The 27,058-nt window shown below is 43.8% G+C and overlaps 1 protein-coding gene and 1 pseudogene across 1 annotated transcript in view; one reads left to right on the top strand and one right to left on the bottom strand.

Moving 5' to 3' along the window:
• The window catches only part of LOC146003812 (suppressor of lurcher protein 1-like), a 475,712-nt gene that overhangs the window by 201,015 nt on the left and 247,639 nt on the right, over window positions 1–27,058 (bottom strand). The gene's annotated exons all lie outside the window — the stretch shown is intronic.
• LOC146003758 (striatin-3 pseudogene) lies at window positions 9,347–10,881 on the top strand (annotated as a pseudogene).

Raw genomic sequence — 27,058 nt, 5'->3', positions numbered from 1 at the left:
TATCGATTCCTAGAGACTTGGTCCTTTTCCACAACGTGCAAGACAAGTGTAAAAGAAGAGGGGGGGAGAGAGGTGCTATTCCTGTACCTTGCGTTTTTCCACCCTGGTCCCTCACGATAAAAGAACCCAAACGGCTGGAACGGGTCGTGTACAGATTACCGACGGGTGTTATATTGGGAACCAGTCAAAAGATTCTCGTCGCCCCTACCCAGTTTCCAAAGTCCCATCGATTCCTTCCCCAGCCCCCACAGTTCCTGGTGATGGGAATCCATGTCCACTCGCCTTCGGTGTCTCGGTCCGCGAACGTCTTTATGTCAGGGGAACGCCGGATAACGGACCCTAAAACCGCGATGAAGTTGTAATCCGCGCGACTGTTGTACGAGTTTTCGTCGGCGGGTTTTGATGGCCTGGGCTGTTTCCCCTCAAGGGAATGTAGGTGTACGACTTTCCCTTCCGAGGAAATGGCCCAGCTTCCTGACAAGAGCGAGAGTGGAAGGAAAAGCCAATCGGCTCGTGGAGACAGCAGACTCCTAAGTCTGCTTTACCTTCCAAGAATTGGAATTGTTTATTTTGGGGACAAGTGGCAACGCAAGCAAAGTTTACGAAATATTCAGATTACGAAGACAGGAAACCTCTTTAAAATGAGTATAGCCTCAGGAAACACACGCACAGAGAGAGAGAGAGAGAGAGAGAGAGAGAGAGAGAGAGAGAGAGAGAGAGAGAGAGAGAGAGAGAGAGAGAAGGGGGAGGGAGAGAATTTATAAAACCGCAGTCGGCTATTTGAAAGATCAGAGATTGGATTGGAAACTCCCAATGGTTCTCACCGAGAAGGGCAAGCAACCCGCCGAACGGTTCTCACCGAGATGGGCAGGCAACCACCTCGAACGGTTCTCACCGAGATGGGCAGGCAACCAACCACCTCGAACGGTTCTCACCGAGAGGGGCAGGCAACCAACCACCTCGAACGGTTCTCACCGAGAGGGGCAGGCAACCAGCCACCTCGAACGGTTCTCACCGAGAGGGGCAGGCAACCAGCCACCTCGAACGGTTCTCACCGAGAGGGGCAGGCTACCAGCCACCTCGAACGGTTCTCACCGAGAGGGGCAGGCAACCAGCCACCTCGAACGGTTCTCACCGAGAGGGGCAGGCAACCAACCACCTCGAACGGTTCTCACCGAGAGGGGCAGGCAACCAGCCACCTCGAACGGTTCTCACCGAGAGGGGCAGGCAACCAGCCACCTCGAACGGTTCTCACCGAGAGGGGCAGGCAACCAGCCACCTCGAACGGTTCTCACCGAGAGGGGCAGGCAACCAGCCACCTCGAACGGTTCTCACCGAGAGGGGCAGGCTACCAGCCACCTCGAACGGTTCTCACCGAGAGGGGCAGGCAACCAGCCACCTCGAACGGTTCTCACCGAGAGGGGCAGGCAACCAGCCACCTCGAACGGTTCTCACCGAGAGGGGCAGGCAACCAGCCACCTCGAACGGTTCTCACCGAGAGGGGCAGGCAACCAGCCACCTCGAACGGTTCTCACCGAGAGGGGCAGGCAACCAGCCACCTCGAACGGTTCTCACCGAGAGGGGCAGGCAACCAGCCACCTCGAACGGTTCTCACCGAGAGGGGCAGGCAACCAGCCACCTCGAACGGTTCTCACCGAGAGGGGCAGGCAACCAGCCACCTCGAACGGTTCTCACCGAGAGGGGCAGGCAACCAGCCACCTCGAACGGTTCTCACCGAGAGGGGCAGGCAACCAGCCACCTCGAACGGTTCTCACCGAGAGGGGCAGGCAACCAGCCACCTCGAACGGTTCTCACCGAGAGGGGCAGGCAACCAGCCACCTCGAACGGTTCTCACCGAGAGGGGCAGGCAACCAACCACCTCGAACGGTTCTCACCGAGAGGGGCAGGCAACCAACCACCTCGAACGGTTCTCACCGAGAGGGGCAGGCAACCAACCACCTCGAACGGTTCTCACAGAGAGGGGCAGGCAACCAACCACCTCGAACGGTTCTCACCGAGAGGGGCAGGCAACCAACCACCTCGAACGGTTCTCACCGAGAGGGGCAGGCAACCAACCACCTCGAACGGTTCTCACCGAGAGGGGCAGGCAACCAACCACCTCGAACGGTTCTCACCGAGAAAGGCAGGCAACCGAGCAGATTATAGGAAATTTATAAAAATATCAAGAAACAAGGAATTAAAAAGTTTCTACAACGCTATGTGATGCTGTGACATTTCCACTTACACAAGTAACCAAGCAAACTTACGGAACTAATGCAGTAAACGCAACGCCGAAATAAATGAGCACGTCACGGTGAACTAGAAAGCTACAATTACTTTGTCTTGCCATCCACCAACCAAGTACCAGAGTTATGAGCAAAATGAGGAGAAGCGGGAGTGAAATGACATGCAGCTGATTGTTAAACATACTTTCCTCGGCTCCTTGATCATACTTTGGCCTTTGATGTGCAAATGCCTCTTCCACAATGCCTCCAGTGCAATTAAGTCTGGAGGCATGTCAATGTCATAATCGGGCGCGTTTCCTGGAACACGAAAATCGGTTTTCTTTGGAGATAGTTCAACAGCGACTGCTTTCATAAAGGTCCTTTGGTTCGCAACAAAAGTCTTCCTCTCTCTGTTGTCTTGGAGAAGATGTTTAGGATGGAGTGGGATGAGAGGAAAAGTGAACAAGGTACGCCTTTTGCGAGACATTAACAGGCCAATTATGGGTGTTCAGTGCGAGCAGAGGGAAAGGTTTGTTCTGTGCAATACTTAGCCCCCAAGGGAATGGTTCATTTTCATTCATACACTGAAAGCAAATGCATTATCTCCGACAAGCATGGTATTTTTAGTGCTTTTTTACGAAACTAAGCATGTAAGAGGTGGAAAGTAATGGTCTCGCATAATGTTTAGGTGTAATAAGTTGGGACGAAGTTTTAATTTTATTTTACTCTAAATTTCGATGTTATTTTTTACTGCAATTCAGTGTTATTTTTCGCGGTTTAGGGCAAAATTCGGTGTTATTAATTTAAAATCTGTTATTTTTACATGCATTTTTACTAAAGAGCATTCCCTGACATTCGCTACGAGACTCGGCGACAAGATGCCCGGCATCAGCGCTTGTCTTTCCCGGTGAACGGGTCCGCGACAGTCGCTCATATTAAAACTCGTAAAAATGTTTAGAGTAACAGGGTCAGTTCTGAATAAAAGTGGAAAGAAAAATGGGGAAATAAAGTATACAAAGACAATCCGCACACCATCCGTGAGTTAAAAGAGAGTATTGTACGAAAAATCGGGAGAATTACAGTAGACGAACTTGCACGTGTAAATACCAATTTCCTTGGGAGATGCCAGGAATGTGTTGTAGCAGAGGGACATCATTTTCAACACCTTCTGTAGTCAAGGTTAGTACACAATATGAAAACTGTAATTTTAATAGCTGACTCTAGCGACTGTCGCTGACCCGTTCACCGGGAAAGACAAGCGCTGATGCCGGGCATCTTGTCGCCGAGTCTCGTAGCAAATGTCAGGGAATGTTCTGTATATTTACTTAAGATTTTCACAATGTGTTGGTTCTGGAAAATTTGACAACTTTATGGCTTGCTTTTATAAGAAATGACCTAATTTCTTCCATTTGGAAAACTATTTCATTTCATCAGCCACTAAATATGAAATGTTTTTTGAACGATAACAGCCTTTGAACAGAATCACACACATCACATTTCCACAACAATGCTAAAAAATCCCTCTGCGACCTTGAAAAATTGTTTTGTGTACGCACACATTCACGCCTTCCCCCTTCCCCTCCGAAACACAACGGGTGCTTCTCATTGAAAATTTCCCGTTCCTACGAAATTTCCCTTCTGGGAAGCCTCCCCTCCCCGAGCGAATTTTATTTCTGGACGAGGTTAAACACTGTCTGTATGTCTGTGCCAAACTGCAATAAATGAAGCGTGACAATCTCTTTTGAATCGATCACCAGCTAGACTACAAATGACAGAATAGCGCTTCACTTCAGGTATAGCTCTTTTCAGTTCTTCCGGCGGGCGCTCTAGAAGCTGGCAGGGGAAGTGGGGAGCGGGGAAGCGACGAATTCAGCACGATAAGAAACGTAGCGGCCAGTAGAACGAGTTTCACGTAGTACCTTTTCCGGCCGCGTCGTGTCTCTCGGCGCCACTGCTGTTGTCTCGTTGGTCTGTTGCATAATCCCCACTCCCCACTTTCCCAGCCAGTTTCTAGAGCGCCCGCCGTAAGAACTGAAAATAGCTATAGTTCTTTTTGAACAGAAGAAGTGTTATCCCCAGTTAATATTGCTTTTTTCGCGTTAAAGTGAAAAAAATCTGTGTTATTCTAAAGAATTGCATAATTCGCGTTATTTTGATTTCCTCAACTTTTCGGTGTTATAGTTAAAACGAAAACTTAACGTACCTACACTCAGAGAACTAAATGCATCATATCGATTGATGCACCAGAATGCATCGATTGATGCACTAAAGTGTGTTTTATGGCTTCTTCAAAGCAGCTTCACAATTGATGCATTTTGTTGCATTTTTGAATGTCGTGAAAGAAACACTAAAATGCATAATTTGATTTAAGTGAGGATTCCTTTCAGTCGAGATACACTTCAATGCATCAGTTAATGCGTTTTCATGCACCTTGTTGCGTTTTGATTTACCTTCCTGCATCTTTTTTGATGATGCACTTAAACGTTTCGTCTGAGCTACATAAACTCTGCAGCTCTTACCAAACGTTTAAATGCAGCATCCAAAAAGATGCAGGAAGGTGCATCAAGGAACATCAACTGATGCATTGAAGTGCATCTCGACTGAAATAAATCCTCACTTGAATCAAATTATGCACATACAAAAATGCACCCAAATGCATCAAATGTGAATCTGATTCTTTGAAGAAACCATAAAACACACTTTAGTGCATCAATCAATGCATTCTGGTGCATCAATCGATATTATGCATTTTGTTTTCTGTGTGTAGTAATAAGTATTTCAAATTTGTTTTCGACGGTTTGGATATGACTACAGGTAGTTATGCTGCTGGAATTTTCAACTTGTGATTTATTGTTCACTGTTTCATTGAGTGCTAACTAAATGATAAGTCCTTAGTGTCTCTAGAGAAAGAAACAGACAACTGGGGAGATACTTGAAAAGAAGAGCCGATATCCGTGGTGAAGTGGCTGGCACAGTGCGGTGCACGCTAGGGGTCCCGAGTTTGAATCTCGGTCTGGGCATTGGTGCTCTTTGAGGATGTTCACTCGTCAATTTCATCATACACTCATCCTCATCGTCGCGATAAACCAAAAGTGGCAGAAAAGTTAATTAACTCAATCAATTCAAGAAGTAGCGGGTTCTACTCTCGAAAGTCTGAAAACACTGAAATGGAGAAGTCTGTTGACAGGCTCTCGCTTTTAGAAAGCTGTTGTCCCGCGGAGCTTAATTTTTCTTCACATTTCGTTCATAGCTTTGCAGGCGCCGAGTCTGGCATTTCGAACATTAGTTGCATTGAAGTTTCACGTTCACTTTGCTTCAGAAGCGATTACAGGAGGCACTGAAATGTGTGTTCTCTGTTACTGAAGACTGAATTCTTCCTGTGTAGGCCCGAGGCATCATTTAAATTCATTTTCTGCGCTGCTTGTTTCGTAGCAATGTGAATGCTTGTTGAAACAGTGTTGCAATCTTTAAATAAACATTTCCCTTACTCATGTAGAGAAAGTAAAAGTAAAGTGCTCCCTTGTGTTTTGCACCACGCCATGAAGGCGTATAGAGCGTGTGGAATTAGGGCTCCACACTTTCTTGATCACGACAGAAGGTGGAGGTGATGTGATCAGCACCACGCTCCTCGCCGCCTTTACCCCCCCTCCCCAAGAGTTTCCTCCAGGAACCCAGCCGGCCTCCGTGGCAGAGTGGTTAGCACATCGTGCTACGACGCCGGGGGTCCGGGGTTCGAATCCTGGCTTGGGTTTGTTTGTGAGTGTCAATTCATCATATCATCGCTCATCCACATCTTCGCAAATTAGCGAAAGAGTGGCACAAGAAGCGAAGCAAAGTAAAGCAAATCAATCAATCCATGTACCCAATTTATAAGACGCTGTGTGGGCGCCGGAGCAGCTTGAATAGGTGGGAAAATCCAGGTTCTCCTTTCCGGGGATCGAACTCGGGTCTCTCCCATGGTAGTCAGATACCATAACGACTGAGCTACCGTGGCTCATGCAAAAAAGTCGATTTTCCACAACTTTTCCTTGAATATAGGGGTGTAGATATTATGCCGCTACACATATAAAATCTTCCTTTTTTCTTTTCCATCTAGATCATTTAACGTCGATCTCTCTCTTGGTTTAATCGCAATAGTGAGGATGAACTGATTATGGGACAAACACAAATATGCCTTAGCCAGGGCTCGAGGCTGTGATCCTTGGATTCGTAGCTCTTATGCTATCTTGCTCATAGTAGATATCATGTATCAGCACTACGCTCCGGCTGCGTTTAGTCCTCAGGTTGCTACATGGCACTCATTGCTGAGAGACAGATATGCATCGACATTGTCGGAAATCCATCTGGAACCGAACCCGGTGTTCTCAGCTCAAAGTCAGGAAATGTCATCACAACCCCTCATATACATTCCGTTGTTTGGTCCAAGTTATGGCAGATGGTTTGTTACATTTTTACCACATTTCAGATGCACGATTTTCTTTCATTTTGTGACCATTTTCAAAGCAAATGTTTCCCCCAGTGGAGGCCTTTTTTGAAGGTGGAGGCTCGCTACTGTAACTCCCCCTAAATCCGGACCTGTCTGGCTGACCTTAAGAATGGTTCATTTCCAACCAATCCCGCTTAGCATCTCTGCAAAACAGTTCGTAGGTACAAACAGTAGTTGCAGCCAAATCGTGTGTTTTCATACCCTTTTTTGTCCATGGTAACTACATTCTAATTCTCTCAGCCAGAAAGCTGGCAAAAAGTGCCAAGAGGGGGTGAAAATACAAGGATTTTCAAAACGTACACAGCAATCCCCTTTGCACTCTATATATATCTCTTTTAGAGACAACCACTTTTTCATTATCAGAGTGCCTCTTCCCTCGTACATCATTCGTCCTATTCTACATCCCTTTCTTGGAAACGTGCCCTATTCAGTGTTCACTCTTTTTGCGCTTTCGTAGGATTTCTCTCTTGATGCTTATGGTATTACAGCATTACAAGTACTCTTCAGCGCTCCTGCCTCTTATTTTTCTAATGTATCCTCTTGTTTACATACTACTTCGCCTGTTTTCCGGAACCAGAAAAAAACGATTAACTAACTGCGACTTAAAAAAAATCTCCTTCTCTTACCATGTTTCGCCCATGTGACACTCAGCAGTCTTGAAATTGGATTTTTCTAGCTTTTTCCAACTCTCTCTCTCTCTTTTTTTCGATGTCTCATGCTTCAGTCTCCCCCACACGAGCCCCCAGAGATTTCCTCCGTCCAATCGGGTATGGCAATAGTGGTATGGGCCAACCCTTTGGAATTCCTTCCACGCTGTTTATTTCCTAGCAATAGCAATGCTCGTTGAAGCAGTGTTGCAATCTCTTAACTAAAATGTTTCCTAATCAATGCGGAAGATCCCACTTGTCAAAACTTTTCCCTTTTTGAATACATTCCTAATCTCTTTCTTGTATTTCGGTTATTGTACGTCGCTTATCTACCTCCTGGATTAATCGTGACGCTGAGGATGAACTGATGATGATAAACACAAGATTCGAGCCTGTGATCACGAGATCTGTTCCGGGAATCTCTGGAGCACGCAAACCAAAACAAGCCCTCCGCGCAAGTAGTGACTGGAGAGGGGTCGACCATTGAACACGTGAGAGAGGAAGCGAGTTCATGGAGATCAAAACGTGGCTGCAGCTACCAGCCGTTTGCACAGATTTCCTCCGCCCAATCGCATTCTTTCCTCCTCTAACGTTATGCGCGGCCTTGCTCCATAGATCCCCGATACAGAGGTGTTGGTTTTGTAAATATGGTCCCGGGACTCGAACCTTTGGAGACAAGATCACCGATCGTTCTCGAATTCGTATGTCCAACAGATTTCCTTTCTTGAGAATCCACTCAGACTGGTCAATACAAGGGCCATTACATGTTGTAAATCTAATACAAGAGACTACCACTACAATATCGAGAATCCCAATCAGAGAATTACCATGCTTTTAGTGAAATCTAAGTTCATATGGAAACACTGCCACAACAATGGACGAGGATATTATTCGATGATATAACAGAAACCTAGCAATAATTCCTGCCTTGTTTTCCACTGTTTTTTTTTCGGTTAGCATTTTTCGCCGGACCGCAAGCTCTTTCGTTACCAGTTTCATTGACCGCTGGCGTCGTAAACAACCAGAATTGAGGAAGAGGGGAGCAAAATATGGATCTGTAGGGGCTGAATTAGCAGAACCACGAGGGGACCGAAATAATCCGACGATGGCGTTTGTACTGCGCCTCCCGAACACTGCACACATGACGCATGGTATGCTAAGCAAGACACGCCTCTTTTTATCAAGCCTTGGAGAACTGCAACGTTTTAAACGACGTATTCGCAACCTGCCATTTGATGTCGAACTCGAAGGATGTAACATGATTATTTCTTGAACTGGGATGTATTTATGTATTGGACTCTAGGACTCGCAGAATATGAGAATACGATTGTTCCGTAAAGTTGCTTCTTTTCTGTGGACAGAAAGTGCGCACAAATGCTTGGAAAATTCTGGTGTGGTTGCGCGGATGCCTGGAAGTTATGCGTCCATGCGCGGATGCCTCGAAGGCGCAGTTGAGGATGCGCGGATGCCTCGAAGGCGCAGTTGAGGATGCGCGGATGCCTCGAGTGCGCAGTTGAGGATGCGCGGATGCCTCGAGTGCGCAGTTGAGGATGGGCGGATGCCTCGAGTGCGCAGTTGAGGATGGGCGGATGCCTCGAGGGCGCAGTGGAGGATGCGCGGATGCCTCGAGGGCGCAGTGGAGGATGCGCGGATGCCTCTAGGACGTAGTTCAGGATGCGCGGATGCCTCTAGGACGTAGTTCAGGATGCACGGATGCCTCTAGGACGTAGTTCAGGATGCACGGATGCCTCTAGGACGTAGTTCAGGATGCACGGATGCCTCTAGGACGTAGTTCAGGATGCACGGATGCCTCTAAGGTGCTGTTGTGCATACACACTTGATTTGAAGATGCCGTTATAGAAGCATAGATGCCTGGGAAATCCTATTGTGCATTTATATTTAACTGAAGACAATGTCTCGAAAACCCTATTCTCAATGGTCAGATATTCCGTAAACCCTTCTTTGAATGTTATGTAAATGATAAGTTGTAAATGGCGACCATGTTGTCATGAAGATTCCCACTAGTTACGATTGTGGTGGCCCAACTATGGAAGAAAGCTCTCCATCTCAAAATCTAAACGGACAGCTGGGCCCTACAAGCAGTGGAATTAATGTTGGAAACAAGCAGAATGACGAAGGGAACCAAAGAACACAGTATTCTATTCCTGGAATACTACACTTTATTCAACATGAATGGGCAAGGTTTGAGATGGAGAGGTCACAGTGGGAAGTCGAGAGAGCGGAATTAAAGGACAGAATAGCTTTTCTCCAGGGTGAGAGGAGAGGGCAAGAGAATTTAAAAAATGACCTAGTGAGGCGGATTAAGATGTTGGAGTATGCTTTAAAGCAGGAAAGAGCAAAGTACCACAAATTAAAGTATGGAACAGAATTACAGCAAGGTGACATGAAGCCACCAATATTTGAAGATTCTGGTCCCGAAGCCCAGGTGGATGGAGAAGCACCCTTCACGTCAATCAGCTGGAAGCAGGGCAGACAACTTTTAAGGCAATACCTTCAGGAAATCGGATATACAGATACGGTAATAGATGTTCGTTCGAACCGCGATCGTTCTTTACTGGGATTAAATAACAATACAGAAAACGAGGAAAATTTGAATAATGCGCCAATGCAGTCAGTTAATAGTAATGACTCTTCTAACAAGAGGGTATGCGAGAACCAAGGGAGGAGAACACCAGCTAAAAAAGCCCATCCTTCCTCACTCACGGAAGCAATGCTTCTTGATAGTGAAGCAGCTGTGATGGCCAACTTTGAATTTTTAACTCAGACAGATGTTGATATGGATGATGACGATGATATTATGAGTGATGATCTTGATGATGCTCCCGACGAGGATCAAGATGATGTAAAGCAAGCTAAGAGGAAAGGAAAGGGCCTTTTGCTCCATGAAGGCGTTGCAGATGATGTTGATGCTGAAGCAGAGGAAGTTCTAAATGAACTAAACCTTCTGACAGAATCAGAGGATGCAGCCGCAGATGAGAGGCGGCAGGGTGATCCTTCTGAATGGAGACTCACAGGGGGAACGGGGTTACCATTTCCGTCAGGTGCACGGCAGCAGCTTGGAGGCCTGGGAGAGGAAGAAGGCCTTGACTCAACCCTGGGTCTTGGGGAACTGGCTCAACTCACAGTGAACCATGAGGAAGAGACTGCTTATGATGTATCAACTACAAAGGAAGCATTTAGGAAAACTTGGAATGCCAAATACACATTGAGAAGTCATTTTGACGCTGTGCGAGCGCTAGCATTCCATCCAGTGGAACCGGTCCTCATCACTGCCAGTGAAGACCATACTCTGAAGCTGTGGAATTTGCAGAAAACTGTGCCTGCAAAAAAGTCAGCCTCGTTGGACGTGGAATCATTGTACACATTTCGATCACATTCGGGGCCTGTCTTCTGCCTAGCAATGAGCTCGAGTGGAGAGCAGTGCTACAGTGGAGGCATGGATGGAGCCATACACTATTGGAATCTGCCCAGCACCTCCACCACGTGTCATTCTAAAGAATGAGGGGATCTGAACCAGTTGTTTATGCAATTAATTGCTGGGGTGATGTAAATAACTCATCATTCATCCTCTTGATGAGACCACTCGTCATTGGCATGACGAGTTATCGCTTGGCAATGCGAAAGGTACAAAATCACACTAAGGAACTTAACTACAGAAAAGACAATGGTCACTCATTGGGTTTTATGAACCGTTGAACCTGAATCATGCTGGGTGTTAGGATAATTACCTGTCTATCTGAAGTCTTTAGCTGAATCAAATAAGCGAAGTCCTCTGTAAGCTTCTCCAATTCGTCGACCAGAGCGTCGTTCCACTTCTGCCCTAGTGCCTTGCTGACCACCTTCTCTCTCTCAACTCAATCCCAAAAGTCAGTCCCCTCTCAGCTTGTCTCACCTCTATATTACTAGGCCATCGAGCTCTTCCTCTATGCCGAATCGTGTTATTTAATTGCTCCCATGCAAACCGCTGACTCTATAACCAGAAGTATTACCTGTTTCCTGAATGCTCAGGAGGTTTGCATGGCACAACACAATGCATTGTAAACATGCCTCAGAGGTTGAGACAACTGAGAAAAACAAGTGAATGCCCTGGTCAACGTGAAGCGTTCAGAGAGACTTTAATAAAAATTAAACATACAATCTTAGGGATTGATACGCTATTCGTATACCATATTTTGAATGCTCAGATGTCTTGAACTTTCTGTTTTGAATGTTTAGAAAACAATGTGATGGTGAACTGACTTACCACTACTACTTTGATATGTTTTCTTAAACGTATGCTTAATGGCCTTAGAAACTTAATCTGCACTCGTAAGTGCATTTGCTGATCGGAAGATACTTAGCCTACCATTGTGGCTATGCTAACCGTATAAAAATGAGTTTACAAGGAAAGAGAACTGATAGGTACGTGCATGCGCCTGTGAAGATGAAGGAAAATCTTCAGAAGGAACAAGAACTTATATAACGAAGTATTTGTATCCTGGATATCCAAGTTGCATGCTTTGTTAGCTTATTCGGTCGTAATCAGAGCAGTTCTACACTCTGTTTCGGGAATCTGTGGAGCAAGACTGCATAACGGTATAGAAGGGAAGCAAGCGAGTGGGCGGTGCAAACCAATGCGCGCTGATTCATACGGCTCGTAGCCGCAGCCGCGTTTCCCCTCCATGCACTCGCTTCCCCTCTCACGCGCTTGCTCCAGAGAGTGCTCCAGACAAAAGTACAAGGAATCGTAATATACCGTCCGTTTGTGAATGGGCGGTATCTTCACATTAGGTCGTATCTACCATTAAACGCTTGAAGTAGTCTTGAGTTCGCGCTTTGTTCACAGTGTTACCAGATCCTTCTTCCTCGCGAGCGACTTCCTGGCGTCCAGAGGTTAACTACAACTTACGAGCGTCTGCAACCACAGAGTCCCGTTGCACCCCCCGCGTAAATAATAAAGCAGCAGGGGGACTCCCCCTGGAGCAAAGATGCTGGAACGAAGCTAATAATGAGATACCTCTCACAACGAAGGACAGACCGCGCCAGAAAAGTTCAATAAAGGGAGTTGGAAACTAAAACACTCCTCTGGACCCTGAAGATTAATGGCTCGCTTCTGGACACGATTGAGCAAACTTATTGCCTCTAAAAGACCATATCGAGCTATCTACCGTCTCATCAGTTACGAGGTAGGTGGCGAGCGTCCCACCATGCACAGTTTATACTCCTTCCCGGGAGTCTGTGGAGGAAGAGAATGAAAACAGACCTCAGTGCTGTTAGGAAGGTAAAAGAAACTAAAGGACTATTAAATGGTGTGACTCAGTTGTTAGCATATGCAGATGATGTAGACTTACTAGGGGATGATGTGAATACAATTAAGAATAATGCTAAAATATTTTTCAAAACTGCTAAAGAGATAGGTTTGGAAATTAACGAAGAGAAAACTAAATATATGCTTACAGGCCGAAACCAAGTGTTAGGTAATAATCAAAATCTAATTATTGATAACAACTCGTTTGAACCAGTTTCCAAATTCAAATACTTAGGAGTAATATTAACAAATGAAAATTATATTAAAGAGGAAATAAAAAGTAGGCTTAATTCAGGAAATGCATGTTACTTCTCTCTTCATAAACTTTTGTCTTCTCATTTAATATCTAAGAAACTAAAAGTTAAAATATACAAAACAGTAATTTTGCCTGTAGCATTATATGGGTGCGAAATTGGCCCCTTACATTGAAAGAGAAACATAAATTGAAAGTATTTGAAAATAAGATCCTTAGGAAAATCTTTGGACCTAAAAGGGATGAGGAGACAGGTGAGTGGAGAAGGTTACATAATTTAGAATTACATAATTTGTATTCATGTCCAGATATTATTAGAATAATTAAATCAAGAAGACTTAGGGCATGTGGCACGAATGGAAGAGGAAAGAGGAGTTTACAGGATTCTTGTTGGGAAACCTGATGGTAAGAGACCCAAGACGAAGATGGAGGGACAACGTTGAGATGGACCTAAGGGAAATCGGTAGGGATGGAAAAGAGTATATAGATCTTGCTCAAGATAGGGACAGATGGAAGGCCTGTGTTGCTGCAGCTATGAACCTTCGGGTTTAAGAAGGCTAGAGAGTTAGTTAGTTAGTGCTAGTAGGACTCGAGAGAGCCCCACCAATGAATACGTAAGGAGATAAGAGACTTCTACTAACTGCTACATTCATTATTGCGAGGTAAAAATGTGTAAATTTCACTTTCCGCAATGATAAATAAATAAATAAAAAGGTTTAAACAGATTTCATCTCTCTACTACAATTAGTTATAATTAAGGCTCTGAAGTTGAGGAAAAATCCTTTTCTTTCCTAGTGTCCGAAAACTAGGCCCAACATAATATATGTTCAAATTGGGTCATTGTAGGCCAGAAAAAGGTGGGTTTTATTTGTCCTTTTTTTGCTTTTTTCGGCGTTTTTCTGGCTTATTGTTCCTTTTTTTAGCCCTTTTCAAGGTCTTAACGGCTTTTGTTTTTTGCAACTTGACCTTCATTCGACTACGTTTTTACTACCCATCCTCAATTCGAATCATCATCAGTTCACCACCTCTTAAACATTCTTTCTGTAGTCAAGAAATAAAAAAATATATATATAGAAATATATTTGGACCGATCCCTGAAACGAGAGAAAAACGTTTTTGGACGACTGAAGCAGGTACGGTACAAGGTCCTTTAACCGTAACTTGTCTGGAAGGTCGCGCTGTAAGTGGCAACTTTCTCTTGTTTTGAAGATTTCAGTTTTTTCGCACTGTGTGTTCCATATCACCAATTTTTTAAATTTTTTATTCATCAAATATGTAATTAAAACTGAAGTTATTAATTAATTTGGATCACATTTATACGTCCTTTTTTCAGTTTTTAGGTCCTTTTTTGATATTTTTAGCTCTTTTTATAGGTCTGTTTTTGGCAATTTATAGATCTTCAACTTTCGAGCCCTAGTTATAATACAGCGCGCCAAGTTTGAAAAGCGCGCCCCTGAAGAGTTGCCGTTCAGAGAGCCTAACAGGATCGATTGATTTGTTGTTTTAAGTAGTCCACTTTATGCACATGAAGGCTAATCGGGACTGGACGTACAGTTTAAAGAGGGATACGAACCACTGTGGCATGTGCCTCCACCGGGTAGAGAGGCTAACGGGAGGAAGAGGTTCCCGTCCTCTAGAGGTTAAACCTCGTGCCGCGAAATTTTTGATCGCCCCTCGTATATTAACGTGAAACTTCAATTGTGGCAAATATTATGCAAATGAGCTTTATATTACATAATGAAAGTTTAAAAAGCAGAATCGGGAATAACAACTCCCCAGCCAGCAATTTAGTACAATACAGTGTGTTCCATTTAAAACAGAAGCGCACATTGACAAATGCATAAATGTGCGAATAATTAGTATGGTGCTAACGCGATTCCATTGAGAAAGGCTATACCCTGTCCACGGAATCTACGAAGCAAGGCCGCGCATGGCGGCAGAGAAGGTGGTAGGGGGGGTGGTTGTTGAGTGGGCAGAGCGAAGCACTACACACGGCTGCGAAGGCTGGTAACTGCAATCGCTTCCCTCTTCCCCTCCACGCATTCCCGTTTACTCTTACGTGTTCATTGGTGGAGCAAACTTCATTCTCTTGCCCCAGAGATACCCGGGGATGAATCATGCCTTTGCATTTACTTTATATTTGTCTCCTAGCCTACAGGCAAGTGGCTCATCCTACGTCAATCTTGCTATGAAGAAGCTCTTTTTCTGTCTGGATTCGTCATCGAATGCGCTTTCGCCTTATACGATATGAATTCCATAAACTTCATGCTGTGTTTCCACGAAATTCATAACATTTGCATACATTGCTTTCCACACTTTGAACTTTCGCTTTATTGTCTGAGCGCTCGTCGTAACGCGGTGGATAGTGTTGCAGGTACGAAGTTCCATCCCCCTCGCGCCATCATCTCGCAACTGGGTTTATCGACGAGGTTCAAATGCGTCGACGTTTGGCGAGAGTGGCTGTAAAAGTCCTCCCCTCCTCTCGCCTGCAACCACCGCGACGATTGTCATCGTCAGACAATCGCCAACCTTTTGAGATTTATGCGAAATCTCTGCATGTACGTGTCCGCGCGCTTTCAAGGGGTGGCATAAACATTCGGCCGCTTCCATATTTATGTTCTTCTGTGCGCTCCGTGTCTTCCGAAAAGCATTATCATTGATTTACACCGTTTGATGTCGAGGTTACGACCGCCATGTTTCTTTCCTTCATTTAACAGCGAGATATCTGCCCCCGTACTGTGTTTCTCTGTGTGTGTTCGCCTACCTCGGTACCAACTATCTCTTTCACTCTGTCCTCACAGTATCTGTTTCTTTCTCTCCATCCTCACAGTATCTGTTTCTTTCTCTCCATCCTCACATTCTCTCTCTCTGTCTCTCCATCCTCACAGTCTCTCTCTCTATCTCTCAATCCTCACAGTCTCTCTCTCTATCTCTCAATCCTCACAGTCTCTCTCTCTATCTCTCAATCCTCACAGTCTCTCTCTCTCTCTCTCTCTCTCTCTCTCTCTCTCTCTCTCTCTCTCTCTCCATCCTCAAATTCTCTCTCTCTCCATCCTCACATTCTCTCTCTGTCTCTCCATTCTCACATTCTCTCTCTCTCTCCATCCTCACATTCTCTCTCCCTCTCCATCCTCACATTCTCTCTCCCTCTCCATCCTCACATTCTCCCTCTCCATCCTCACATTCTCCCTCTCCATCCTCACATTCTCCCTCTCTCTCCATACTCACACTCTCTTTGTCTCTCTATACTCACATTCTCTCTCTTTCTGTCTCATCACATTCTGCCTCTATCTCTCAATCCTTTTACTATCTCTGTATTTCTCTCTCTCCATCCGAACCTTCTCTCTCTGTGCGTTTCTCTTTCTTTCACGTTTTTTGCTGTCTATCGTCTCTTTAATTGTTTCTCTTCATTTCGCCCTCTTCTTTTTCTTCACCTTTTGGGAACGCATGAATATTTTTTTGGTACAATTTGAACTTTTGTTATATACAGTTGCTTTTCTACAAGTTTCGGCTAATCCCGATGAGGAGGACGAGTAGATGAAATGGACGAGCTAACACACAAGTAACACCCACGACCGCCAGGTTTCGAACCCGGGAACTTAACTCCATCTTCCACTTCACCAGATCATTCTTCTCGTCGCGACTAACCCTATAAGTAGAACCAACTTAATCAAAATAAAGAAAACAGCAATTCAAGGACATTTACATGCTATTCAGTGAAACTCTGGAGCAAGCGTACGAAAACAAGTCTCTGCACATGTACCAGCCGCTTGCAGCAGCGCACCTACCCGCTTTCTCACCTTCTCTGCCGTTATGCGCGGCGTTGCTCCACAGATTTCAGAGGCAGAGTATAGAAATGCACTTCCGAAAGTTCATTACCCTTTTTTCGATCGGCAGGAGCTAGACAGTCGCAGGCTGTACGTGAAGAAGCTCCATCGTTCCTAAATGTACTTAAGTGAATAGCAATTAATATTATGGTAGCAACACCTGCTAGCATCCGTTGCGAAAGCTCCATGACAGAAAAAACTCAAACTAATTTATGATGGTTGAGTAGCAACGGAAAAGCAGGAAATGGCGGCGCAATTAACCGTTGCCACATCGACCTGTTTTTCAACAATGTCATCTCGCCCCCACAAAAGCTGTTCATACTCACACGAGCATGGCGCATAGTATGTCTGACTTCATGACGTACTGTGTTTGTTCGCAGTTTAATAACTCCTGCGCTTCCTTTTTTTAAAATAATAATGTAGCCACTAATGGCTCTTTAATTGCATCCTATTCGTTACAAGTCTCTCCCCCTTCCAACGGCGGGGTTATGATAAAAGTGCAGCAGATGCCAGCTAAGTGCAAATTTTCAGTCCTTGTAAATTCAGGTCTGTTTAGAATATATAATTACACGAGGGTTGGGACATAAGTCATGGCAACTATTTTTCCCCCGCGAGAATGCAGGACCAGCAAGGAATTTAACAATGTATGAACAAGGCAGGTCTTGTGTACGAGAGAGAGAGAGGGGGGGGGAGAGAGAAAGGGAAACTTTCGTTCTACATGCGTGTTAGTCACAAGGCTACATTGTCAGTACAAAAACAAAAGAGGCGCAAGGAAAGCGCACTATGAACCTTCAAAATAGTCCTCAAGAGCGTCCACAACACGCTGCCAACGATGTGGGAGGCGTCGAATATGATCCGCCTATCAGGTGAGAGTCGGGACATCTCAGCTTTCGAGACGATTTCCATTTCCTCTCCGTCCGAAACAGTCTCCAACATCTTTGGCAGCGTGTTGTGGACGCTCTTGGGGACTACTTCAGGGTTCATGGGGCGCTTTCTTTGCATCTCCCCTACACTGACATAAGTCCTTGAGACTATGACTTCTTTCGGGAGCTACAAGAAACTCTACGAGGATGTCGCTTCAAGACCTCCGATGACAGTGTTGGCCTTAGGGCGGTCCCTCTGCGATACAAGGAGAAACGATTCCCTTTACGTCGTGAGGAAATTGCCAGACATTTGGTAAAATGTGATATAGAGGAAAAGGTCTAAATATGGGCCCCCTTTTTATGTTGTCATTTTCAGAGGGGAAAAAATAATATATGAAGCACCTGCCTTTAAAATGCATATCTATGAAATATATACTTAAATGTAATAACATGCTAAAGTATAGAAGGTCTCAATTTTTTTTAAAAAAAAAACAAATTTCCAAAAAAAATGGTAAAAATATGTATTTCAAAATTGTGGTCTAAATATGGGCTACTAGTGGCAATATCACAAAAAGCAATTAAATTTTTTAAAAAACAGTCATTTATCGCTAAAACATTATGAAATTCATATTTATGAATAATTCCTTTTGAAAATCACGTGGAATGGGAAAAATCGAAATTAAGGAAAACATCCAAATATTTGTTGAAAATGTGATCTCAACATTAGCCCATATTTAGACCATCACGCTATTTTCTTCTTCAATTTATTTTCGCTCTCTGTGGTACGTACGTATTTCACAAACAAATCATGGCATTATAAAAGCCCACAGTTGTTTTATGTACCGCTAATATCATAAACGCTGAGTTAAAACATGCCTGCAAAAAGTTTTCGGAGGTCGCAATTCTATAACAGCGTCCAAGGCCGAAACTAACCAGCACTTTCTGTTGCGAATTGGCAACCTTTGCCCTTGACAGATAACCAGTTCCCGTAGCCTCTGCCAGGCTGCAGCACCCGGGAGCGCTGATAACTACAAAACCCATATTTAAACCTTCACCCATATTTAGACCTCCTCATCTACTGGTCCGCGAACTATTACGAAGGAATATAGTTAACTCCGTCCTTCACAAATATATAAGCTGACAGTTATGAGCATGTAATCACTTTTTCAATGATCCTCGTATATGGAATTGAGTAATTAATGGCGATTCTTTCCACATCTCACGCACGTAGGCTTACAGAGACTGAAAATCCACCTGGCAGTGACCGACCCTTGAGTTCCACTTTGGCACGCCAGGCGGCATCATCGCACTTTCCTTTCGGAAGTGTTGTCACCTGTTATTGTACAATTTCCCGTGGCCCACCCTGTACATGGAAAATCGCGTGATCTATTCAACAGGGTGCTGACTGCCACGCGGAAGATCCAGGTTCCAGTGATGGGTGATTTCAAGATACCCTGGGGGTGGGGGAGGGTTCAAGACGGCTGGAACGTTGAGCATATCACACATCCCCTCAAAAGTGTCGAGCCCAACCTCATGCAACTGTCCCCAGTGTGGGAAGTTTGTTGTGATAATTATTTTAATCAACTATATATATAAAAAATGGATGTATGTGTGTGTTTGTTCCGGCATAACTCTCAAACGCCTGGAGCGATATCAACCAAACTTGGTACAAGTATCACTTGCAATTTCGAAAGACATACTGTGGGGGTAAGACACCCCTGGCACCCCTAGGGGTGGGAGTGGGAAGGGGTGACATGTAAAAATAATCGAAAACGACCGATATTAGTGTGGAATCCATAGTTGTCGGGGTCGCTAAGTTGAATAGCGACACTCCCAATGCCGTTCAACTCCAAGTTCATCACCTATCGGGATGGAGGGTGAGAGGGGGTGAAAAAAAATATGTCAAAAATGACCTAGATTAGTGTCGATTCCATAGTTTTCGGAGTCGCTAAGCTAATTGGTGACATTCACGATGACCAAACTTTGAACACATACGACTTACAATCTGTAAAGAAATACTGTGAGGGTAAGACACCCCTGGCACCCCTAGGTGTGGGGGTGGGAAGGGGGTTACATGTAAAAATAAAAAAACGACCTATATTAGTGTGGGATCCATAGTTTTCGGGGTCGCCAAGACGAATAGTGACACTCCCAATGCCATTCAACTCCAAGTTAATTTTACACTATAGTTAGAATTCATAATTTTCCTGTCTAATAGAAGATTGGGATAAATAAATACCCGGGCAACGCCGGGCAATCAGCTAGTTGTAAATAAAGAAATTGACAAATGTCGGTTAACATGACTACATTCACTATTTAACTTCAATCACCATGGTAACCAGCAACAAGACAACATAAGTCTTGCATTCAACATCCCTCTACCATATGTTTTTACCAGTAGCATATACTGGGTTACCTTACTATGTCATAATGTTCGAATGGACAAAAATTTGATTGTGAGGAGGGAGGGTGGTTCTTGTTCATTTTTCGGGATTTTGAAGTGGTGTGATATTGTGAAATATTAAGTAGGCCTAACCGCAAGAATAAAATATATAAACTTCCTACCTTGTATAGCTACTTCTTTTGGAGTGTCAGACATACATATCTTCACGAGTTGAAGCTTGAGGCCTCCTCGTCGGCGTAGTGGCAATGTCGTTACCTTCTAATCAAGGGGTCCCGGATCCAATACCCGGTGGAGGAACATAGTGGTTCGGATCACACGTAAGCTTAGTAAATTGCTCGTTAATTATGTCGTTCATATAGTTCACTACACAACACAGCACATATCATTCACAAAAATATTGTTTTGAGTTTTGTTTTAAGTCAACTTTTATGCACAGTAAGGGTAATCGGGACTGGACCTACAGTTTAAAGTGGGATCCTAACCACTATGCGCCTCCACCGCGTATCGAACCCAGGACTCCTTGGTTGCAAGGGGACGACGCTACCACTGCGCCATCGAGGAGGCCACACAAAAATATTGTCCATGCACTCACTCCCCACACTACACAGCGACTTGCCTTGAAAGAAAAAAAGTTCTGCGCCCCAAATGAATCCAACGCGATTCCACTCGAACTACAGAACAAGAGTACCTGAAACTGTCCTTTGTCACTTAGGTTATTTTTAGGTGTGGACTTAAGCATAAACCATAAACGGAGAGCCAACTAGTGTTGCCCACGAGACGAGACTTTGGCCTGTCTCGTCTCGTGAAAATGCTGTGAAATGCTGTCTCGTCTCGAAAATATTTGTTTGTCTCGGGACACATGATCAATCTCGTCTCGTCTCGAATTTTTAAAAGCCTGTCTCGTCTCCTCCCGTGGGCAACACTACAGCCAACAAACTCCCCAACTTCTCCTCACCCCCCGCATCTACTCAGGTTGTTTGAAGAGGTCAGCGGCCTGCCACTTTTGTCCTAATTATCTGCAAATGGTGTGCTTGGCTCAGAAGGGGAAATTTTCCTGTCACAAGCAACCCTCTTCCCCTTTCCTCGTCCCAAAATTCCCCGATCCTGTGAAGATTCCACGCTGGGGTTCGCAACACTGACGAAATACATGCTAGATGACTGCCATGCTATAATCATGGGATCCCTTCCGTGCTTTTTTTACGTCTTGCAAATTTCAAAGAAAGCGGGCAATATTGCCAACTCGTAATAAATAAATGTATCAACCTGTAAGAAATAAGTGTGCCAACTCCCGAACAATTTTATGCACATTTTCCGATCGACTTTTCTTCTGAGCCTGGGCTTCGCAGGTATCCTATATAGCTAGAATATACGCCCCTGGCTTTTTCGGTATGATCCAATGTGCTGGGGGTAGACTTCCTAAGTTCCTGAAAACTTGTATGATATTGACTCTCACAACATAGATCTGCAAATCATATGAAAGACAATACACAAACTTAGTTATCATGAAGAAACGTCACTATACTCTGTTCCGAAAATCTCTCGAGCTGCTTAAAGCAGTGATTCGAGGAGGGCTCGACCAATGAACAAGTGCGTGGGAACGGGATTGCGTGGAGGGGGAAAATCGACTGCAGTTACCAGCCTTTGCAGCAGCTTGTACGGTTTCGCTTCCACACTCGCTGTCTCCCCTTCTCTTCGGTTATGCGCGGCCTTGCTCCAGAGATTCCCGGAATATAGTATAGTCTCATTCGAAACAAGATGCAAATTGCGAACTAATAAATATCAAGTAAGAGCGCTGAAGATGTACAGGGTGTTTCACTCGCTCTAGACCCCTGATTTTTGCTTATAAAAATCAAACTATTGGTCATAATGTAATGAAATTTACTAAGGCCATACCTTGGTGTATGAGAAACATAGTGACGCGATTGGAGATGGCGCCACTAGTGCGTGAGTCTGAGCGATTCTGTCGTTAAATGTCAAAACCGAGTCCATACAGGCGTAAAAAAAGGTAAAGTATTCCCCTGTGCATAGCACCACGCCATGAAGGCGTATAGGGGGTGTGGGGGTAACGCCCCACACTTTCTTGATCCGGTCGTGAATGGGGGTGATGTGATCAGCATCACGCCCCTGACCGCCTTTACCCCCCAGGATTTCCCCCAGGTACCCATGTTATTCGACGCTGGGTAGGCGCCGGGGCCGCTTCCACCGTTAGAAAAGTTCCCGGATTTGAACCGGCCGGGGATCGAACCCGGGACCTTGAGCATGGTAGTCAGACGCGTTACCGACTGAGCCACCACCGCACACCATACAGGCGTGGCAGCGACAATTTATTGCACAGTTTGGGGTCCGGAAACCGCCTGCAAAGCCTTCCATTCAATGTTTGGTGACGAAACTGGAAACAACGGGAACGTTGTTGGATGTGAATGAAGGAGGACGTCCAAGACTGCCAGAAGCAACGGTGCAGGAGATGAGAAACAGATTGCTGGCCTCACCAAAGAAGTCCTTGCGTACACTGTCACAGGAAATGGGAGTTTCCACAAGCACATGCCAACGAGCTGCCAAAAAATCAAAGCTGAATGCGTATCGTGTTACTGCTGCGCTACAATTACAACCTCCCGACAAAGTGAAAAGAGTAAATTAAGAGACTTCTTCCAATACTCGCTGTGACGTCACGATGCTTCTCATACAACAAAGTACGTCCGTAGCAAATTTCATTGCATTATGACCAGTGATGTGCCGTAGACTAAATGCGTTGTCTAGACGTAATCTACGTGTAGATTACATTGGGTTGTAGTTTACATAGACTACGTAGACAATCTAAAGTGCTTTAGAATTAATTTTCAAGGGTTTCGTGAACAGAAAGTGACATATTGAACAGGGACGGCGTCAGGGGTGGGCACGGGTGGGCAGGTGCCCACCCAAAAATTCCTGTGCCCACCCGATTGCCCACCCAATCAAATTCAATAAGTACATACACTCGGGGATATATGAATGATTATAATTTAAGTGTAACCTGGTGTTCATAACATGTATATTTTACTTGTGAATATTATCTATGCTGGAAATGTACACATATTATCAACCCATAAAAAGCCACTTTTGTCATTGTTGAAACAAAAACTGTGATCAAATGAATACTTCCATGTTTAAAAGCAGCTAATAGGCTTAGGAGGCTCAAAATTATGCAGGGTATGATCAAGATTAAATCAGAATTGAGGGTGAACTTGAGGGCTGCAGCTCCGGGCCTCCACTACGTATATATATTCTGGCCTAGCTATGGTTAAAATAATCTCCAAATAAACAAATCTAAACATCATCTTAGCGTTACTTTCTCCAGCAACACAATATATTATTTCGACTTTTTAATTAATATTAGAATAATTTAATCAAGAAGACTTAGTTAGATGGGCAGGTCATGTGACAGGGATGGCAGAGGAAAGAATAGTTTACAGGATTCTTGTTGGGAAACCTGATGGTAAGGGACCAGTAGGAAGGCTAAGACGAGGATGGAGGGATAACGTTGAGATGGACCTAAAATAAATCGGTAAGGATGGGAAAGATTGGATTGATGTTGCCCAAGGATAGGGACAGATGGAAGGCTTGCGTTGCTGCAGCCATAAACCTTCGGGTTTAAGTATGCTATAGAGCAGGCATGTCCAACGCGTCGATCGCGCTTGACCGGTCGATCGAGGGGCGTTTGTTGGTCAATCGCAGTTATCTATTGTAATTATACGAATCTACGTTATTTGAATTCAACTTCTATAATGTGTAATGGCTGAGTAGGTACAAATTTTTGCAAAGATTAACGATTAATAGTAGCTCACTGCCTGTTGTGACAATAAAAAGTAGATCAGTGCTTCATTGAAGTTGGACATGCCTGCTATAGAGTATAATATAATTTTAATTAGCTCTGCATTGAAATTCCAGAAGTGTCCTTTTTTTTCATTATAATTTTTATATACCTGTCATCTTCAGATATCAATATGATATACGAAATATCAACTTTATATTCGTTCTACTAATAAGAAGGAATCACAACAATCACTACAATACCGAAGTGAATAAATTTTAATAAATCAGTTATATATGGAAAAAGCTACAGAATTATTCAATTGCTAATGAGTGGCTTATCCTATTTACAGTAGAAATCCTCGTTCCACACAAATTTTGTCACATGAATCAGCCGAAAATGTCAACAGAATCTGTAGATGCAGCTGAAGTAAAGAAAAAAAGTTATGTCACGAAGTATATAGAAGACTATTTTGTTAGTTTGTTTCTAAGCCCACTTTCATGCTCAGATAGGCTAATCGGGACTAAACCTACAGTTTAACGTGTAGTCCGAACCAGTGTGCATTGTGCTTCCACCAGAAAAGGGGGGGGGAGTCGAACACAGGACCTCTTCATTATAATGCCACTGGGGCAAAAATATACAAAATGAACTCGCACCAAACGTGGCATTTTGTCACCACAGAAGATGCGTCTATTTTAAGAGGGTGATTGGCTGAGACAAGTATTTGAGACTTTAGGAAAACAACGTCATTGTTCACGGAATTAGCTGCCTCGATTCACTAATAAAACGCTGTGCGTTTGAAATTACCACCTCAACTTTCTAAGAGGTATAAACTAATGAAACTCCATTTTTGGAAGAGTAAGTTCTGGTTGATTTGTTTTATTGTAAGTCATTTTTCTGCTAATTTTAATAATGACGACGTTATAAGGTTCAATGGTGATTAGATGAAAGTAACGAAGGGGCGAAAACAAACACGCTGACACTCAAAATACAAACCCTAATAAATTATTACTTTGACAGTGGTTCCAGGTGCCAGGGACTCGTTGTCCTGAAAGAACAAAGTTTCCAGGGTATGCTGCACAGGATAGAGGTTGACATTCTAGTGTGTTCGAAATGGTCATTCCATACAACCCAATGAAAAATAGATCAAGTATTACTGGTACGATGATCAACTTCGATGAATTCTTTGTGTTCTAAATCATTTTGTTACCTCAAAAAATATGTTCATGTAACCATACGTTATTGCTTCTCCCGCATTAGTAATATGACAGTTCTTCAGAAAACTAATAGCAACTTAGTTAATAATCTCTTAAATTCTGAACAGATTTCTCAATCTATACGTTACTCCAGCAATGTATAACGTATACAGCATGAAAGGCGTGTTGAGTTACACCATCTATGCTGAGTGCACGGTGTTTACATTTGAAACCAGGGGCGGCGCCAGATATTTTCGACCGGGTGGGCAGAAGCTCCATAGTGATAGATTACGCCTTCATGGCGTGGTGCTAAGCACAGGGGAACACTTTACTTTTTTACTTTACTTTTTTCTCAATCTTACTTGTTTATTACTTATGACGATTGATATTTTGTCAAAATAGACTTTCATTAGCCTAGGGATACTTAATGGACAATGAACAAATAATTTGTTTTCCGTGTGTGTTTTAAATCATTCCTAATAAGACGTTCATTTTAATCCAAACATTCAGTGGCGGCGATTAGGAGGAGTGGGAAGTTGGGGATGCAGTTCCCCAGCCACATTTTGCCACTTTTTGCCCCCGCACTATGGCCTCTTTATACTAAGCCTTTTCTACCAAGAAAACGTATATTCAGGGGTGCCCACAGGGGGGATTATGGTGCCATCGAGATTCGTTGGGGGATTTTTCCCTTCAAATAATGTAAAATTGAACATTTATATATTTTTCCAAAATACAGGTAAAATTTTTATACTTTAAATTCACCATATTTAATCCATTAGATGAAGATAAGAAAGCGTTTAAGGTCATTATTGAAGGTGCCAGGTGGGGATAAATGTCCAACTCGTATATATTAGACGGGCCTCCCCCATGGCGCAGTGTTAGCGTCATTGCCTTGTAATCAAGGGGTCCCAGGTTCGATGCCCGGTTGAGGCACAAGTGGCTCGGATTCCGCTTTACACTGTAGGTCCAGTCCCGATTAGCCTTACTGTGCATAAAGTGGACTCATAACACCATTTCAAAACAAATTCATATATATTAGGCCTTAATTGACACGTGTTCTGGGTGGAATTCTGAATTAAACGTTGGCGGGGGACAGTATTCAACTCTAAGTCTTAGATTATGGCGGGTATTTTAGTTAGAGGGGCATTGAGCATTAAGGTATCCAATTCTTGTGTATTACTATTGTCTTAGAATGTTGCAGAAATTCTGGTGTGGAGACTGAGAATTAATTTTTTGGAGGAGGCAAAAGACTAAATATCCCGGGATCCTAAGAAAGTATTGACACCCCGTTATTCTTGAAAGCCTGCAATGAAATTGATGTAAAAATGTTCTTGCTTGCTTCGCTCGCAATAATGTGTTTGTTACAACAATGCGTGTTTGGCGCTTTACTGAGGTGGATGTGCTATAGCTGCATTACAAGACATGAGCGATATTCTCCATATTCATGAGCAACATCACTTCTTAAAATATAGTGCTTAGTGTTGGTATACTGCTTATTTTAAAGCAGGTGCATCATTTTTAACAAAAAGCTAAGAAAAAGTTACTTTCGATGTAGGGATTACGATATAGTTTCAGGGTGCAAATGATATGATTTTTTTTGGGGGGGGCAGATGACATGGACATGATTTTTGTGGGGATGCGCCATTTGCCTTGGATAGATGGGCACCCCTGCTTATATTGTCCTTGCCCCTCAAATGTTGGCACCCAATCGCTGCTACTACAAACATTCAGATAGATTTGTCAGTTGTACAAACCTTGTAAGCTAAGAAAAGTAACCCCAAAGGAGTAAGAAAACTCTTTGTCAAAAACTTATACGATGAAAATACTATGCTCAGGAACATGCATTTAAATTACGAGAAACTTCACGATTGTCTACCATCGCACTTTCTATCATTGTCCCGAATACATAAAATCAAGTATGTGCCTTGTATTTGCAACACAAGCTTAAACCTAATTCACATTTATTTCACTGTATTAACATGAATGAAAGAATGTGATTAGAATGAATGGCTGGGGTATGGCTACGCATGTGTAAACACTTCCTTGAAATAATTGTGTCCAT

The sequence above is a fragment of the Lepisma saccharinum genome, chromosome 20, assembly GCF_977018435.1.
Source record: "Lepisma saccharinum chromosome 20, izLepSacc3.1, whole genome shotgun sequence".
Classification (NCBI taxonomy): domain Eukaryota; kingdom Metazoa; phylum Arthropoda; class Insecta; order Zygentoma; family Lepismatidae; genus Lepisma; species Lepisma saccharinum.
This window is presented reverse-complemented; position numbering and strand designations above follow the sequence as displayed.